This window comes from Pogoniulus pusillus, chromosome 15, assembly GCF_015220805.1.
Source record: "Pogoniulus pusillus isolate bPogPus1 chromosome 15, bPogPus1.pri, whole genome shotgun sequence".
Classification (NCBI taxonomy): domain Eukaryota; kingdom Metazoa; phylum Chordata; class Aves; order Piciformes; family Lybiidae; genus Pogoniulus; species Pogoniulus pusillus.
Genome location: NC_087278.1, coordinates 16,699,084 through 16,714,901, shown reverse-complemented (window position 1 = coordinate 16,714,901; position 15,818 = coordinate 16,699,084). Strand labels below are relative to the sequence as shown.

Below are 15,818 nucleotides of genomic sequence, written 5' to 3'. Positions count from 1 at the left end.
ACTCATTTCAAGGTGTTTATAACATACTTGAATAACTGTCATTTTTTCTCCAGATCAGGTTCAACAATAAATTTTGAAGGGAAGATGAGACAAAGATGAGAGATTGGAACACTTCTTAAGATTAAACTAGATAATGTCTCTGAGTTCACTCTTTAGCATCATGGAGGTACAATCTCCCCATCCCTAGGCACCCAGCTGAGATGCTTGAGCTATAGCCTAAGTGAAAGGAGAGAAAAAGTCTTCAGGAGGTTAATTTAGAGCTCTGAAGAGCCGTATCACTGTGAAAGAATCTATCTTCATCTGTTGCAAAGCTGAAGGCAAGGCTGCTAAATTAGGTACCACAATTAAACATCAATAGCTATGGATATGAAAACTCTCTCCTCTATCTTTCTTTTGTTCAGCAGTAATTAACCAGCAAGCCAATCATCATTGCCAGCAGCCTGGTATTGATCTGCTAGCACAGTGAGGCTGTTTTGTGTTTTACATGACACCATTCCACCTGCATGTTTTTTATTCTCAACTGTGGACAAGGACTTTTACCTATTTTGTACTCTCTTTGACTTACATTTTCTCACTTTTTTCCTTCACTTCCTACAACTCAGTTACCTAATTCTGGAATGGAAAATCCTGAGTAGTCTTATGAAATTTCAGAAAGGGAAGTGCTCATTTCTCACCATTTACAAGGCTGAAAAAGACAGTAAAGTTTGTTATCATAACTGTTGCAATCAGTACAGAATTTACTTTAAAGCTTGAAGGTAGCAGGCTCACTCCTGCTTGCCAAAAGAGATGAAATCTCCTCTAAGCTGACATCCATCACACATATCACTTGCAATATCCTGCCCTGTATGTACCTTTATATTTCTAAATAGATTTGAAAGTAATTTTAACTGCAGTTTGTAAGACTTCGTACAGTTCTGATATACAAACAAGTCAAAAGAATTAGGTGAGCTGACCAGATCAAGCCAAGGTTCAGAAGGCTTAGATGCTCGTCAGCTGTTTTTCAAAGGTCAGTTCCCCTAATACATAGATTTCCATTATCAATCTATTTCCAGTTTTCTCCTGAAAAATTTCTTACAAAACAAAGTATGCCACTGATGGAATAGTGAACATGGATTATCACTCATTGGGTTTTTCTGAAGACAGGCATTGCCCCACTGTTGTGGAGGCAGGGGATTAATGTGTCTGAGTCAGGAATTATAAAAATAGAATTATTTTATTTTCCTGGATTCCCACCCCCACACTTTATACAAAAATTAGTTTAGATGTATTTACAGACACAGTTTGATTAGGAATTTCTCCCCCAAAATGATATTATAGATAAATTTAGAGATTTAGGAAGTCAGGAAATGGAAAAGGCTGAGCTGTAAACAGCTTTACTCCACTATCAATCAGGCTCAAGCAGAGAATTAAGGGAACAACAGGTCTTACTCAGAGAGGTGAGATAGGTATTCAACAGTGATCCCTTGCTGGATTCCTCTGCAGGAGCAGCCTTCTGATGCTGCAGGCAATGTCCAATAGTGTATGTCCATGCAGCAGAATTCCAAGACGAACAGCAAAGCTGCCAAACTCAGAAATGTCTCAAGCATTTCTTTCATGAGTGGGATGATCATGAAACGATGCTACCTCCACAGTGGCAGGGGAGAGCCAAACTATTAGCATCTTCCCAATCTGGGAGGCAGCCAGGAAGTCAGTCTGAGAGTAGCCAGTCCGAATGCTGCCAGCAGCTCTCTCAAAAAAATGTAAGGCTTGCCAAGCCTGCAAGTTTGCACAGAAGGTTGCAAAAGTGGGGGAAACTGTCCAAAAGCAGGAACAGGGTAAAACCAAAAGCCATACAAAAACATAAGAGCCATCCAAAAGCAAGGACAGTCTAGTCACAGCAGGAACCTGTACTGTTGTGCACACTGTCAGGAGCTCTTTCAAGGTGGGAATCTTTCAAGACAGGAACTCTCAAGGCGAGAACCTCTTCCTGTTCTCCCTTGCTTTATTTAAGCTTTTCTAGACAAAGTCCATTCATCATGTTATACTAAGCATGAAAACCCAGCCAACCACCAGCCCAACTCCAGTGCAGGCTTCCACATGGGTCAGCCCACGTGTGGAAAGACACCTTCAAGAGAACAGGATTAGGGGGGGAAGCAGGTTTCATGCCTTCTCCCACTCAAACCCATGGGGAGGAGGGGAAGAAGAAAGGAATTTGGAGTACCCTGGAACACCCACTGCTGAAAAATATGGCTCTTTTTTGTAGCTGCACAACCAAGACAGTCACGTCACAATTTTCTGGGACAATTCAGAATGGATTCTTTCCTGTTAACCCTGAAAAAGTTTGGACTTGAATGACTGAAAAATCTCTGTTGCAGTGACTCGTGTCCCTTGGAAATGCTCTAAAAAGAATTACCCTGCCAATGCTCATGCACAGCATACCATGAAAACAGAAACTGTTGTCAAAGAAAACTCAGGCTTGCAACTTTTTCATTTATCCTCACTAGATTTCTGATGCAACTTCTATTCCTTCTAAAACTGCTGTTATATTGGGTCCCAATAAGCAAAACAGAGCAATCTGTATGACAAGTACATGGGGCTGGATGAACATGTCTCAGGTGCTCCTTTTTAGGCATATCTTTGTTCATTCTTGGGTGTTCTATTGTCAAGCATGAACACAGATAATGTCTCTTCTGTACAGAATTTTGGCCATTCAAACACAAGGGGGCTCAGAAAACCAGAAAACTGTAATTGTGAAAGAACCAGTGTTACTACTAACTTGAAAATTCTTGCAGAAAGCTGATCAGATTCCTATTATCAGATATGCCAGGTAAAAATAAATAAATAAATAAATATTACTCTTCTGAGCATCCATACCTTTTTATTTTACAGGCTTCAAATTAGTTACCATAATGCACAATTTCTAGCAAGAAAGGTGATAACTGCAACTTTCTTTAAAGCTGTGATCTTCTCCATTTAAGGTGCACTTAAATGTGGTATTTTAAGTATTTATTAAGTTAAGGAGGTTTTAGACCATTAATTTAGCAATTTTTTCTGGGAAACAAATATTTTTTAGATCATGTAACACAATGTGATGATTGTGTGGAGCGCTTCTTGAGACTGAATATGTGTGAAAGAAGATGGCAGTAAGGTAAAGAGCATTTCACTGAGAAAATGTGCTCCAAATCCTTCTGACATACTGAGTAGTACAATGAAATTGTTGAGAAATTTCAGCTGGTGGACTTTGCAGCAGTCTGGCACATTGTTTAGTAACAGTAGAAGACCAAGGCATGTTAGAGGCCCTGGTCACAAAATACCTGAATGGGCAGAAGAGGGGGAAGAAGGGAATAACCAAATAGTTCTCTACTAGGCATCTGTCAGCAGATGTGATCAACAGGAATTATAGGTGATGGATTTTTTTTTTTTCAATAACTGATGCCTCAATTCTGTTTCAGTAACAAGTAGAAAGAGTATTTCAATGGGACTGGCATGATCTGAGAGCTCAATGAATTAGAGCAAATACCATTTTGCAGAAAATTACCTTAATATTGCTAGGATACATCTAATGGTGAAGAAGCGGAACTGGAGGCACAGCACTGAGTAGTAGTAAGCGCCAGATTGCATTACTTGCTACTAGATTCTTTTTCTGGACTTAGAGAGCTCTTCAGAAAGTTTGTACAAATGTTACAAGGAAGAGCAGCTAATTCTGGGGGACTTACTATGAAACCAAATAACATCCACCACATGAGAGTACATTTCTCAAACACCTTGTAAGCACCACAGCCCTTTAGGTATCAGAACTGGCAGTTTCATTTCCTGAACGTCTACAAAATTAGAGTTAAAGATTAACAAGGAAAGCAGATATCAGATAGAATATATTTCAGAAGGTTTTTTTCTAGAAGGAAAGATGTTTTCTCTGAATAGAAGAAATAACCATTAAAAAAAAATAACCCACCTTGCTTTGAAACAGCCCTGTAAAGTCATCAAACCCTAAAAATCTTATCTTTATTAATCTCCAGGGAGGATGGCAAATGATAGGAGAGACACAGTGCACAGCTTAGTGGACACAAAAGACAGAGCACGCTGCAGTGTGCATCAAACAGTCCTTAGGGAAGCAATTGTGTTTGGAATATTTTCAGCAGTTTTATTTCAAATGACATCTGAGGACCAGTTATGGAAACTGATGAATTAATGAATAAGAATGGCAGACATTCATGAGAATTTCTCTTTGAATGTATTCACTAGTAGATCTTTTAAAGCAAAATAGATGGAACAGTCTAGCTGGTATCCACACTCAAAAATACAAAACCAGTGCTGTCAAAACTTATTATAATTGACCAAGAATGGTAGAAATTCCTGAAATGTTTCTGATCTTATTCTTGAATGTGCTGCATTTGATTTCCAATGATTTTTCTAAAGGACAACAAATGTGATGAAAATATAGGTCTTGCAAGCATCATCCTAAGTACAAAGATAGGAGTTTGCTGTTTGAGTAGCACAAACTCTCCCAATACCAGTTCTTGCACACGTCTTGATTTCCCAACGTCACTCTGGTTCCCAGCATAAATACATAGGACATTTGAATAAAACAGCATCTGTGTGTCTGTTACAAAAGATGCCATGCTTTCTGTAAACATTGCATCCTGATAATAACTCAAGGTAAGAGTTTGGGATTTTTTTTTTCTATTTATGAAAACAAGGAATTAAGAATTTGTTCATCTGTGCATCTGCTACTTACCACCCTTCTTATAACCCTCTTCTAGCTTTCAGCTCTGGTTTTCCTTGGCCTCCTGTTTTTTTTCCTTCTTTTATTTCTTTATCTTCTGCTAGGTTCATAGTCTTGTTATTTTAGTGTCTAGTATATCCCTCATCATCTTTTCATTGATCATCATCCCGCTCTTACTGCTTTTACCATACCTGTGCTCCCTCCTGTGAGCAGTTCAAGCTCCCATCCTTGCTACAATTTCACATCTGGCAATGAGTCATCTCCAATTTGCTTTTCCCTGTGTACATAGGTAAATCAGGAAAGGTGAGCACATGATGCTGTAGGAAGGAGTCACCATTGTAAATTGTAGAGTCACTTTTTCCACAATAGCTGCCCAGTGAAAGATATAATTTTCTCAACATAAAAGAGATCTGGCAAAACTAAGACCATGTAGCAAACAGCAACATTGATTTTCAGAGATGCTAAGCCTGTAAGTCCTCTCTGGGAGCAGGGACTGTATGGCATGATTCGCTCACATTGTGGTGAGAACACAGTTTCTTTCAGGGCTGCTTTCCACATTTGGAAGGGTGCAGCTCCTCAGGGAGAAACAATCTTTACTCTTCTTTAGGACTAGAGTAGTACACATTAAGATCTCTTAAATATAAGATTCAAACTGACATTTGTACAATATCCACACCTTACATCAGTACTTTTCTTTTTTCCTCTCCATATGAAAATCTTGAGCAATTTCAAAACTCTTCAGTAAAATGTAAGATTAAGCTAAAAGTGTGCTATCAATTTTGACAAGGGCTGAAAATGCAATGTAAAAGCAGTAAGAAACTGTTTTAAAACATCTGTGTATAGCACAGAATAACCTGTGACTACACAACACAGAAAATAATTAAAAACCTTCTTCTCGTTAGAGATATCTTATGAAGCACTCATGAAAAGTGCATGAAGCAATAAGACAGACTATCTTCTGGATGAGTCATGAGCTGACCTCCTAAAACGTCACCTATGATGTGCTGTCATCAGGAATTAAAACATTGGCTGTGTTTTTCAGCCTCTGTCACTACAATAATATTGAAATAGCTACCCAGTATGAAACCTTGACAATTAGTTAACCTAACTCTGCAAATACACAGAAGTAATCTTTTCTCATCGTTTAGAAAAAGGCAAATGCTAATATTGAGTGCTAGATCCACAGTCTAAACATGAATTAAGGCATTAAAAAGAAACATAAACTAATAACACATTTATATGGTATTATTCTTCACTTAGAAGGCAGTTACAGAAAGGATCATTCCCTACCACCACAGAATCTTTCCCCTGGTATTCTCCAGGACTTTTTTGACTAGGTGAAAATGTCCCAGAATACTTCCAGCTTGTGCTTTTACAGATCCTATACTCTATACAGATTCTGTGGGGCTGACTGAAATGAGACTCTGCAGTCCCATGATAGCACTGAGATTATTTTCAGACTTGAGACCAAGAACTACTAAATTATTCATGTAACTCAATATGTATATAGCCATTTAATGAGGCTTACAAAAAAAGGCTGAGCAGGCTAGAACCTAAGACATAGAAAAACGAAAAGATATTAGAATATGGCTCTGAGACATGATGGAAGTTAATTTTTAAAATTAGGACTTTCTAAGACTCCATCTTCCAGTAGATTTGCCACTTTGTGCTTAACACAATGAATTTAGAAGCAAGTACTCCAGTTTGTTAGACACAAACACTACTGCACTAATTTCACCCTAAAAGAGGAAAGAGACACCACCTCCCAGTGACTGTCTCTACAGTAGGCTGAATTCTCCTTGCAGCGGTTCACTGGGAATTAAATTGCTGCAGTGTTACAAAGCTGTATATTGACTCAGGATAGAAGAGTGTTAAAGAAGCTACAGTGAATAACAGCAGCTTTACAGTCCATTAATCAAAGTGCCAACAGCTCCCATTTCAAAGCAAGTAAGGCAACAATATATAAAGATTGAAGAGATTATCTGTTTCCAGATACATGTGTTCCAGATAACACACAGAGAAAGTGATGGTAGTTGAGGGTGTTGGGGCTCTAGTGTTTTCTTGCTGGTTTTAGGGAAAATACTGAAATCTTGTCAAGTTTTTGCCTATTCTTGTCTTTGCAACTGGAGCTCAGCATTTGATTATTTGCTGTTTCACTGAAAACAGCAATAACAACAAGTGCTAGCTTACCTTCAGCACATAAAAACAAAAGAGAAGGGGGATGATAAGCATGAATCACTTCTTATTACCAGTCTTGGGCCAGTTCTGTCTGGCTCACACAAAGTTTACGGTATAATTTCGAGGCTTTGATCCAGGTTTTTGATCTGCATTTAACAAATCCACTTATCTTCTCTTACTCCTTTCTCACACTCTGCTTTCTCCTTTATCTTTGAGCATTGTTCTTGCTCTCCCTTAGCAAAAGCTCTATGTGTACATGGAAATGCTGCCATCAGTGATGTGCCCCAAAATCCCATCACTTCCCAGAAAGCACATGTGCAACAGCGGAGAAGCACAAAGCTGAAGATGAACTCAGTTTTTGCCCATTTCACTGGATGCTATTACTGAAAACAAGCAAGCAAGTGAAAAAGTGAACAAGCCTCCAGCTCTCTTTTGTACCTTGAACTGTGATATGTCATGTAGTTAAATACTAGCTCTGTCTTGAAGATCTGTTGTGCCTGGCATTGCTCAAATGTGATCACCCATGCCCTGTAGATCTTTCATCTCTGAGTTGTAAGATTAATTTGGACCAAGAGAAAGAGATGAAATAGACAGAAGATTGATATGAAGAAACAGATTGCTATAACCCATAGTACTTGGGTACTTGAGGTGCATTTGAGGTCAAGGATGTGTGCCAATTTTTTTTCAGGAATTGGCAAGTTTAATCTGAATGATTGCTTATTACAACAAAACCCTTACTCCTTCAAAGCATTGTGTCACTATATGCAACATCATCATCACTTCTTGTGTAATGGTTCTGCATTGACACATCCACCAAATTCTTTCATTCTGAAGTATTTGGCAAAGTATATTTCTGATACTATTAGAACAGCCAAAAAATGATAATGTTAATCTGACTGTGTTGCAATTACATCTGGAATAATTATGGGTATATAATTTTTTGACTACTTTTGAAATAGAATGAATCTGTATATCATCATCCTCTTCAATGATGGATGAAAATCAGGACCACCATGTTAATAGCTGAAATGATGATACAATGAGGTTGGCTACTTTCCTGCAAGCCTTTGTGGTTGAACTGTATGTGGTTAATCTTGAGGCTTCTGTGCTGAGCCTTTCCACTGGAAAATGAGTCTAAGCCAGATCATCATTGTAGACTACATTCATATCGAGACTATTTCACTCAGAGAGGAAACATCTGCTCCTTCAAGGCATGCATGCCTGAGACCAGAAATGGGCAGCTGTCTTTGTTGCTGACAAAAGAAACTAGAGGGGAGAGAAAAGATCTAGATCATGTAGTAGGAAAAGGCTTGTGTGATCCCGTTCACTAGTATTCTGTGGGTCTGCTGGGGACTGCAAAACCAGTAATTTCTCTAGGTTCTGTATAAGATAGCACTTGTCTGAAAGACAGTAGAGAGCAAAGGATCTTCCAGTTTTCTTCATTACAACATGTATGTGAACTTGTGGTAGGATAAAGAAAGAAATAAGGATGAAAGGCAAATATGGGGCTTGAGTCACCTGTGTTTTAAAGGCCTTTTACTGATATGAGATGAGGTACGTATCTGAGTAGACACTGCTGTGGTTGAGTTTCACCAGCATAACCGTTTGTTCCTGTCACTGATGTACTGTTCACACTATGCCTTCCACCAGGAAAATTCTGGAAGTTGGGCAGAATTGTACTCCTTAAGTTGCTCTTCATGGGTCTGCCCATTCACCCTTGGCATCCTTTCAGAGTGTTTGCAAAAGGTATCTCATGGTGAACAACAGGTCAGAACTGTGGAAATTGAGGGAAAAAGGAATCTCTTTCTGACTCTGTAGGCCAGTTCCTTAGCTTCACCTTCAGCTCCTGGGAAGTATCAGAGAACCCACATTTCAGGATACAGGGTTGTGACTCTCCCTGGATAAATTGCTGCACTTAAAGGTAGGGCAGACCAAATGCTGCAGGGGTTTTTGACCTGCATGTGTCACTCCTGAATAAGAATCCAAAGACCTGCATTATGCTAATTCCTTTTTCCCTTGAGTGTGCTTTGCCAGCTTTCAAATTGCTTTTTGCACAATCATGTGTATTGCTTACCTGAAATCTCACTCCACATTGAGCAAAAGTATATGTGTTCCTGCTTCTTTGGACCATTCCTGTGAACATCATGGTCTATGCTAGAGTCACATAACTATAGAAGCATAGAGTAGTCCAGGCAAAAAAAGCCTCAGATCTCTACTCCAAATTCCTTTTCAAAGAAGGGTCAGTGTCAAGCTCATACTAGATTGCCCAGGGTTCTATTCATTGTGTCCTGAAGCACTGTAAGGATGGAGCCTGTACATATCTCTTGTCCACTGCTTTACTTTCCTTGTAGTGAAAGTATTTTCCATTAAATCCCATCAAAACCTTATGTCTGTTTTCTGTCATGCCCCCATCATACAACACTATAAAAGACTAGCTCTGTCTTCTCAGTAGCTTTCCTGTAGGTATTGGCAGGCTGCTATTAGGCAAACCCAACACCATCTCTCCTCCAAGCTAAACAAGCCCATTTCCTTCAACCTTCCCTCACAATCCACATATCTTGGCTTGCCAAATAGTATATCCTCTACTGCTCATCTTGAACCTCCTGTTTGATCTCGGACTACTTCCTGAGATACAGATACTACTACTTCCTAAGACACTACTTCCTAAGATACCAGAAAAACAAAACAAACAAACAAAAAACCAAAAACCAAACCACCAAAAAAAACCAAACCAAAACCATATTTGTTTCATTAGAAATCTCTACTATCATAGAATCATAGAATCAATCAGGTTGGAAGAGACCTCCAAGATCATCCTGTCCAACCTATCACCCAGGCCTGTCCAGTCAACTAGACCATGGCACTAAGTGCCTTATCCAATCTTTTTTTTTTAACATCTCCAGGATATTTCTCATCTACTGAACACAGACCTCTTAGGCTATATTTTCTGTCTCATCAGTGATGTGAAATTATGAGATATCCAAAGCCACTTCCCGTGGGATGACAGCCATCACCATAACAGTGGTAGCAGTGAAGAGTTCTCTGGAGATTCTTAGGAGAGAACCAGGGCAGAAGGCAAACATCGTATCTCTCTCCGGGGTGATTCTTAGTCTCAGTCTTGCAGGCAGAGTGCAGTTTTCCCTGGGAATACTTAACATGCTTGTCACTCTGTATGAGTTCAGTATCTTATCTGAAAGAACCAATCTTCCATCCAACAGTTCTCTTAGAAATTTCCTGTAGTTTCCAATGATTCTTTTTGATCAAGAAAATGTATATATAGCATAGACTTTCGCCTTTCCTTTCACATGGAAAGGACTTTAATTAGTGCCCTTTGTGTTAAACCATTAGATGGGGCCACCTGCGGTATCGTGAAGTTATTCACATTTTCAAGTGGTTTTAAATGTTTGGTCTAAGCCACCCAGAGATTTTCCATCAGGGGAAAAATATTTAGTTGCCTGGAAGCTTTTCCATTACCTTACACCACAGGAGTGGCATAAAGAAACTAAAGAGAAGTCTGGATCTAGTGCTGCTCTTTCTACTACAGAGAAAGGAATTTTTATATTTTAGGAGGTGAGAGTGCAATGTGAGGGAGTTCAGTTTGGTCTGCTGATATTTATTTACTATTTTGTCTTATTCACTCAATAACAAGATTTGAGTTTGCATGGTGATGATTTAGATCTCTTTCATTTTATTCAGAACAAACACTTGTCCACAGCAGTCATATAATTAATTTTCCATCCTTCAGTTTGAAGTACCTGAAAAAATGTTGTAGTGAGGTGGGTGTTGGTCTCTTCTCCTTAGTAACAAGTGATAAGATGAGAGGAAATAGCCTCAAGTTACATCAGGGGAGGTTTAGATTGGATATTAGGAAAAAAAACATCTTCACTGAAAGTCCTCAAAACACTTAAATATTGCCCCCCTCCCCCCCCCCCCCCCCCCCCCCCCTTCAGAGGTGGTTGAATCCCCATCTCTGGACATGTTTCAGAAACATGTAGACGTGGTGCTAAGGGACACAGTTTAGCACCAGACTTGGTAGTTAGATAATGGTTAGACTCAATTATCTTAAAGGGCTTTTCCAACAAAAACAATTCTACAACTCTAAGTACTATGACCTCATCTTTAACAGGACTTCCTCCATCCCATCCCACCCCATCCCATCCCACACCATCTCATCCAACCACTGAAGCTCTTCTCCCTGCATGTTTAATTAATTTCCAGTTTATAAAGGAGTGTCTGCTATCCACATCTTCTCCATAGAATAAGAGAAGGACAATGCAGATTTTATTCCTCAGTTATTCTGCTGCTTGTTGTGTCTGTTTGTAACACCATTTCTGTGCTCTTACTTGCAATGCATTTGCTATTCTCTGTCCATGTTACTTTATGAACTTTAAATGGTTATATACATAGAGATCCATTTGGTCATAACCAAAATACATTGCATGAAATGCAGTGAATGGGTGCTTAAAGGTGTGGAAGCACTGTCCAGTAAACACAAATGGAAAAGAAGTCTGCAAACAATTAAATCTATGTCTCTGCATACTTAGAAGTCCATTAGACTCCAATCCTGAGCCCAATGTTGTATTTTGCAGATTTGTTTCACAATAAGTTATGTGCATCGACTGCCCAGCAACAGTTATAGCCCCAGGTAAATTTGCATGACCCTATGTTAAAGTAAGAAAAAAGGAAGCAGGAGGAGGAAATGCTTCTCTGGGCTTCTCTGAATGTTACAAATGGATACTGAAGATAGACACCTTTCCTAAAAGATGAATAGCAAGTGTGATTCCAGTACTGTTAACAGTAGGGAATTTAATTCTGAGTCTAATAAAATAATGAACTTTGACTAGTCCTCAGTTCTGAGAGGGTTTGGGCTTTTCTTTTGTTGTGTTTTGAGTTGGTGAGTTTTTCTTGTTTGGTTGGTTGGTTTGTTTGGGGTATTGTTTTGTTTTTCTTCAGAGTCCTGAGTTCACCAAAAGTAATGGAAGTTTTGCCTTTGGCATACACAGGGCTTTAGAATCATAGAATCAGTCAGGGTTGAAAGAGACTACAAGGATCATCTAGTCCCAGCCCCACTGCCATGAGCAGGGACACTCTACCCTGGAGCAGGCTGGCCAGAGCCTCATCCAGCCTGGCCTTAAACACCTCCAGGGATGTAGCCTCAACCATTTCCCTGGGCAACCCATTCCAGGCTCTCACCACTCTCAAGATGAACAACTTCCTCTTCACGTCTATCTTGAATCTCCCCACCTCCAGCTTTGCTCCATTCCTCCTAGTTCTGTCACTACCTGAGCTCCTTAAAAGTCCCTCCCCAGCTTTTTGTAGGCCCCTTTTAGATACTGGAAAGCCACAATAAGGTCACCTGGGAGCCTCCTCTGCTCCAGACAGAATAGCCCCAACTCTTTCAGACTGTCCTCATAGGAGAGGTGCTCCAGCCCTCTGAGCATCCTCACGGCCCTTCTCCAGACACACTCCAACATGTCCACAACCCTGATGTCCAGTAGCTTTTCAGCTATTGAATTTTTCAGAGCAATTTACCATGGGACTTCAGACTCTGAAGCTGGAGTTTGGATGAGTAATGTAGCTTATATAGTAGACCCCTGGTCTCAGCGCTCTCCAAGTCAAGTTTCTACTGTCAGTGCTGATGTGTGTAACTTCTTAACTCACTTCATGAAAATGTTGTAATATTCTCACAGTGGTTGCTGTTTCCTTAGCAGACTGGTATTTAATTCATTCTTAAGAATATGTAACTGCACAATAATAGCATATTAACAGAGCACATGAAGTTAAGCTCACCCAAGTAAATATTATCTCTGCATCTTGTCATTAGGAGATAGCTCAGTTTGAAGGAACTCAAAACAATTCTGTGAGCAAACATGTAGTGGAAGAGACATGAAATACAGAGCACACTGATCAGGTGTGCACTTTTGGACAGAAATACTGATTATTGTTGATTAGTCCACATAATTTCTTTGCCTAGTATTCCTGCATCTGTTCAAAACTCTTGTGTCCACCATGACAAGCAAAGATAAATAGGGAAATGTGTAATACAAATCATCTGTATCAACAAACACATCAGTAAGGAACAAAAAGGACAGGAAATAACAAAACTACAGTAGAACACAAATATGTGTTCTGTACATGCAAACAAAGGGAAAGAAAGATTATGCTATTCAGGTATAATGGTATTTTGATTTTCTATCTATTGTAGAATCGATTCCTTTTAAGGAACCAGGAAAACAATTACTTGAATAGCAATGAGTCCTAACAACTTTTTGTCTTTTTCTGGATTAGCTGCTGCTGGAGGTAGTGATATAACAGCTCCTTGAATAATAATAGGACAGAACGACCAAGACACCACAGCAGGAAGAAAACATCAGGGTCCAGGATGTAAGAGGGAGGAATATAGGAAAATGTTCATCTCCCTTCATTTAAAGGGAGGAAACAATACTGAATGAGCATGGTGTCAGCTGTGCTAAGTAAGATCAGATACACAATTTACAAGAGATTTTTCCTGCTCTGTGAAAGAGCAGATGGATCAGTTTGCCACAGTGAAAAACACAAGTGAAGGAAACCTTGGAGAGAAATTGTTGCCCAATATTAGTAACATCTAATTGAAACTGTACAAGTGAGAGGACTCAACACATAGGTGATGGTTTCAGGCTGCAATTACACTTACATTTGCTTTAAAAGAAATATGCTTGCAGGTCTTGTGTAGAACAGATCTCTCCATATACCTTTGCTTTGATTTTATGATTTACCTATTACGAACACAAGTACTCCCTAACCAATACCTTGGTTACAGCACGAAGTTTCAGACAGGGTAAGGATACTGCTATGCTAGGCACTGCCACCTGCCCCAGAAACAATCCCAGCTGAAACTCATTTGAAAAATCGGTGAAACTGTATAGAACTCACTTGTGCTTAGCTCAAATTAAGGTAATCAAAAGGTAACCGTTACTAAAGGAAGCTCTCAGCTTCAGAGTATACAGGGGGGAAAACACAATGTGAGACACTTCCTTAGCTACAGTCTCAAGGACTGAGCTGGTGATGGAAAACTATCTCTAACCTGGAGGTGGGGGAGATGGATGTCACTTTCAACATGATTTTTGTGGAAATCAGGAAGTGATTCCAAGGCAGAGGCCCCTTCATGCTATCAGGGACAGACAGTGTTCAGCCATGGTGGAGGAAACAGAAAGAACTCTAAATAATGAAATTTCACTAGTAAGTACTTGTATTGTATCACCAGTTTCTCACTGCAAAGGGAACAGTTGTATCAGAGTCAGAACAGTGTTAACTGTTCAAGCTGGTGAGACAAAATTATGTAGATTGATTCTCTTATAGCTGACAAAAACATTTAGAAAAAAAAAATTCATAATAATTAAAAAAAAAAATATGAAACCTCAACACTGGTTTTAACCTGCCTGTGTAGAGAGAGACAGAAGACCTTATTCTTGAGAATCATTTATTCAACGTGTTATTTTGAGGATGGAGAGAGGATCCTGGAGTCTCCCAGGATACTTTCCATGGTCCTTTTCCTTGGTTCCAAGCTGATGAGAGAGGAAGCCCTAAACTGTGTGTCTTGGCTATTGGTGGACGTGGGGAAGGCTGTGGATGTAGTCTACCTGGACTTCAGCAAGGCCTTCAACACTGTCTGCCATAGCAAACTCCTGGCCAAGCTGGCAGTCCATGGCTTGGACAGGGACACTCTGTGTTGGATAAAGAACTGGATGGATGGCTAAGCACAGAGAGTGGTGGTGAATGGTGCCACATCCAGTTGGCAGCCAGTCACTAGTGGTGTGGCCCAGGGATCAGTGCTGGCCTAATCCAGTCCTGTTTAATATCCCCACTGATGAGCTGAATGAGGGGATTGAGTTCTCCATGAGGAAGTTTGCAGACAACAGCAAGTTGGGAGCATGTGTCGATCTGCTGGAGGGTAGGAGGGCTCTGCAGAGGGACTTGGGCAGGCTGGGTAAACAGGTACAGTCTAATGCCATGAGTTTAAACAAGTCTAACTGCTGGGTTCTGCACTTTGGCCACAACAACCCCAAGCAGTGCTACAGGCTATAGACAGAGGCACCCAGTGACAGAACAAGAGGACACAGTCTCAAGCTGCACCAGGGTAGGTTTAGGCTGGACATCAGGAAGAAATTCTTCACAGAAAGAATGATTGCCCAGTGGAATGGGCTGCCTGGGGAAGATGGTGAAGTCACTATCCCTGGAGGTGTTTAAAAGGAGGCTGGATGAGGCACTTAGTGCCATGGTTTAGTTAATTAGAAGGGTTAGCTGATAGGTAGGACTTGATGATCCTAGAGATCTTTTCCAACCTGGTTAATTCTGTGATTCTATGAAATGCCAGTATGCTCTTTACATCAGAATAGATTGAATCACTATTTACTTTTTCTAAATCACTCTGTTTTAGTCAGTATCAAAAGAACAGGAAGTATCACAAGATACGTGCAGCAGCTTCATGACAAACTATCTAGAATGCCTGAATCTCAGATTTCTATTTGTGTTTGAAGTCCATATGAGTTTAAGGCATATTTGCACTGCTTAGTTCAAGGTAAATTGCATCAGTTTCTCAGTATCTGGAGTACTAAACCAATCTGTCGATGTAAAGCAACAAAACACCATTTCTTGTGAAGACTACAAGGCAGCAAGAAGAAATTCTCCCAGAAAGTGTAAGAATTCAGTTACTTTAATCTCTCTACTAATAGTGTAGTTGAAAATAAGTATGATGCATGTTACCATGTTCAGTTATAAGCAAGTTGTACAGAGGTATGGGGTATGTATGTAGTATGAAGTAAACCACAAGACCCAATAGGAGTAGCTAGAAAAGACACTTGTCTTATTAATAGATATAATTGTGGTATTTGGAAATACTATCTTTTGGATGCTTGATCTTCTTTGCATAGATGATGCAATTCAAATGTCGTATCTTTGA

The 15,818-nt window shown here is 39.8% G+C and overlaps 1 protein-coding gene across 3 annotated transcripts in view; it reads left to right on the top strand.

Moving 5' to 3' along the window:
• CHRM2 (cholinergic receptor muscarinic 2) overlaps positions 1–15,818 on the top strand; it is a 45,060-nt gene that overhangs the window by 9,167 nt on the left and 20,075 nt on the right. Inside the window, exon 3 of one of the 3 annotated variants that reach the window (XR_010305029.1) lies at positions 54–373. The exons of the other annotated variants lie outside the window; for them this stretch is intronic. The gene's annotated coding sequence lies outside the window, so the exon portion shown is untranslated. Of the gene's footprint in view, positions 1–53; positions 374–15,818 lie in introns of those variants that run through there. 3 annotated transcript variants of the gene reach the window in all.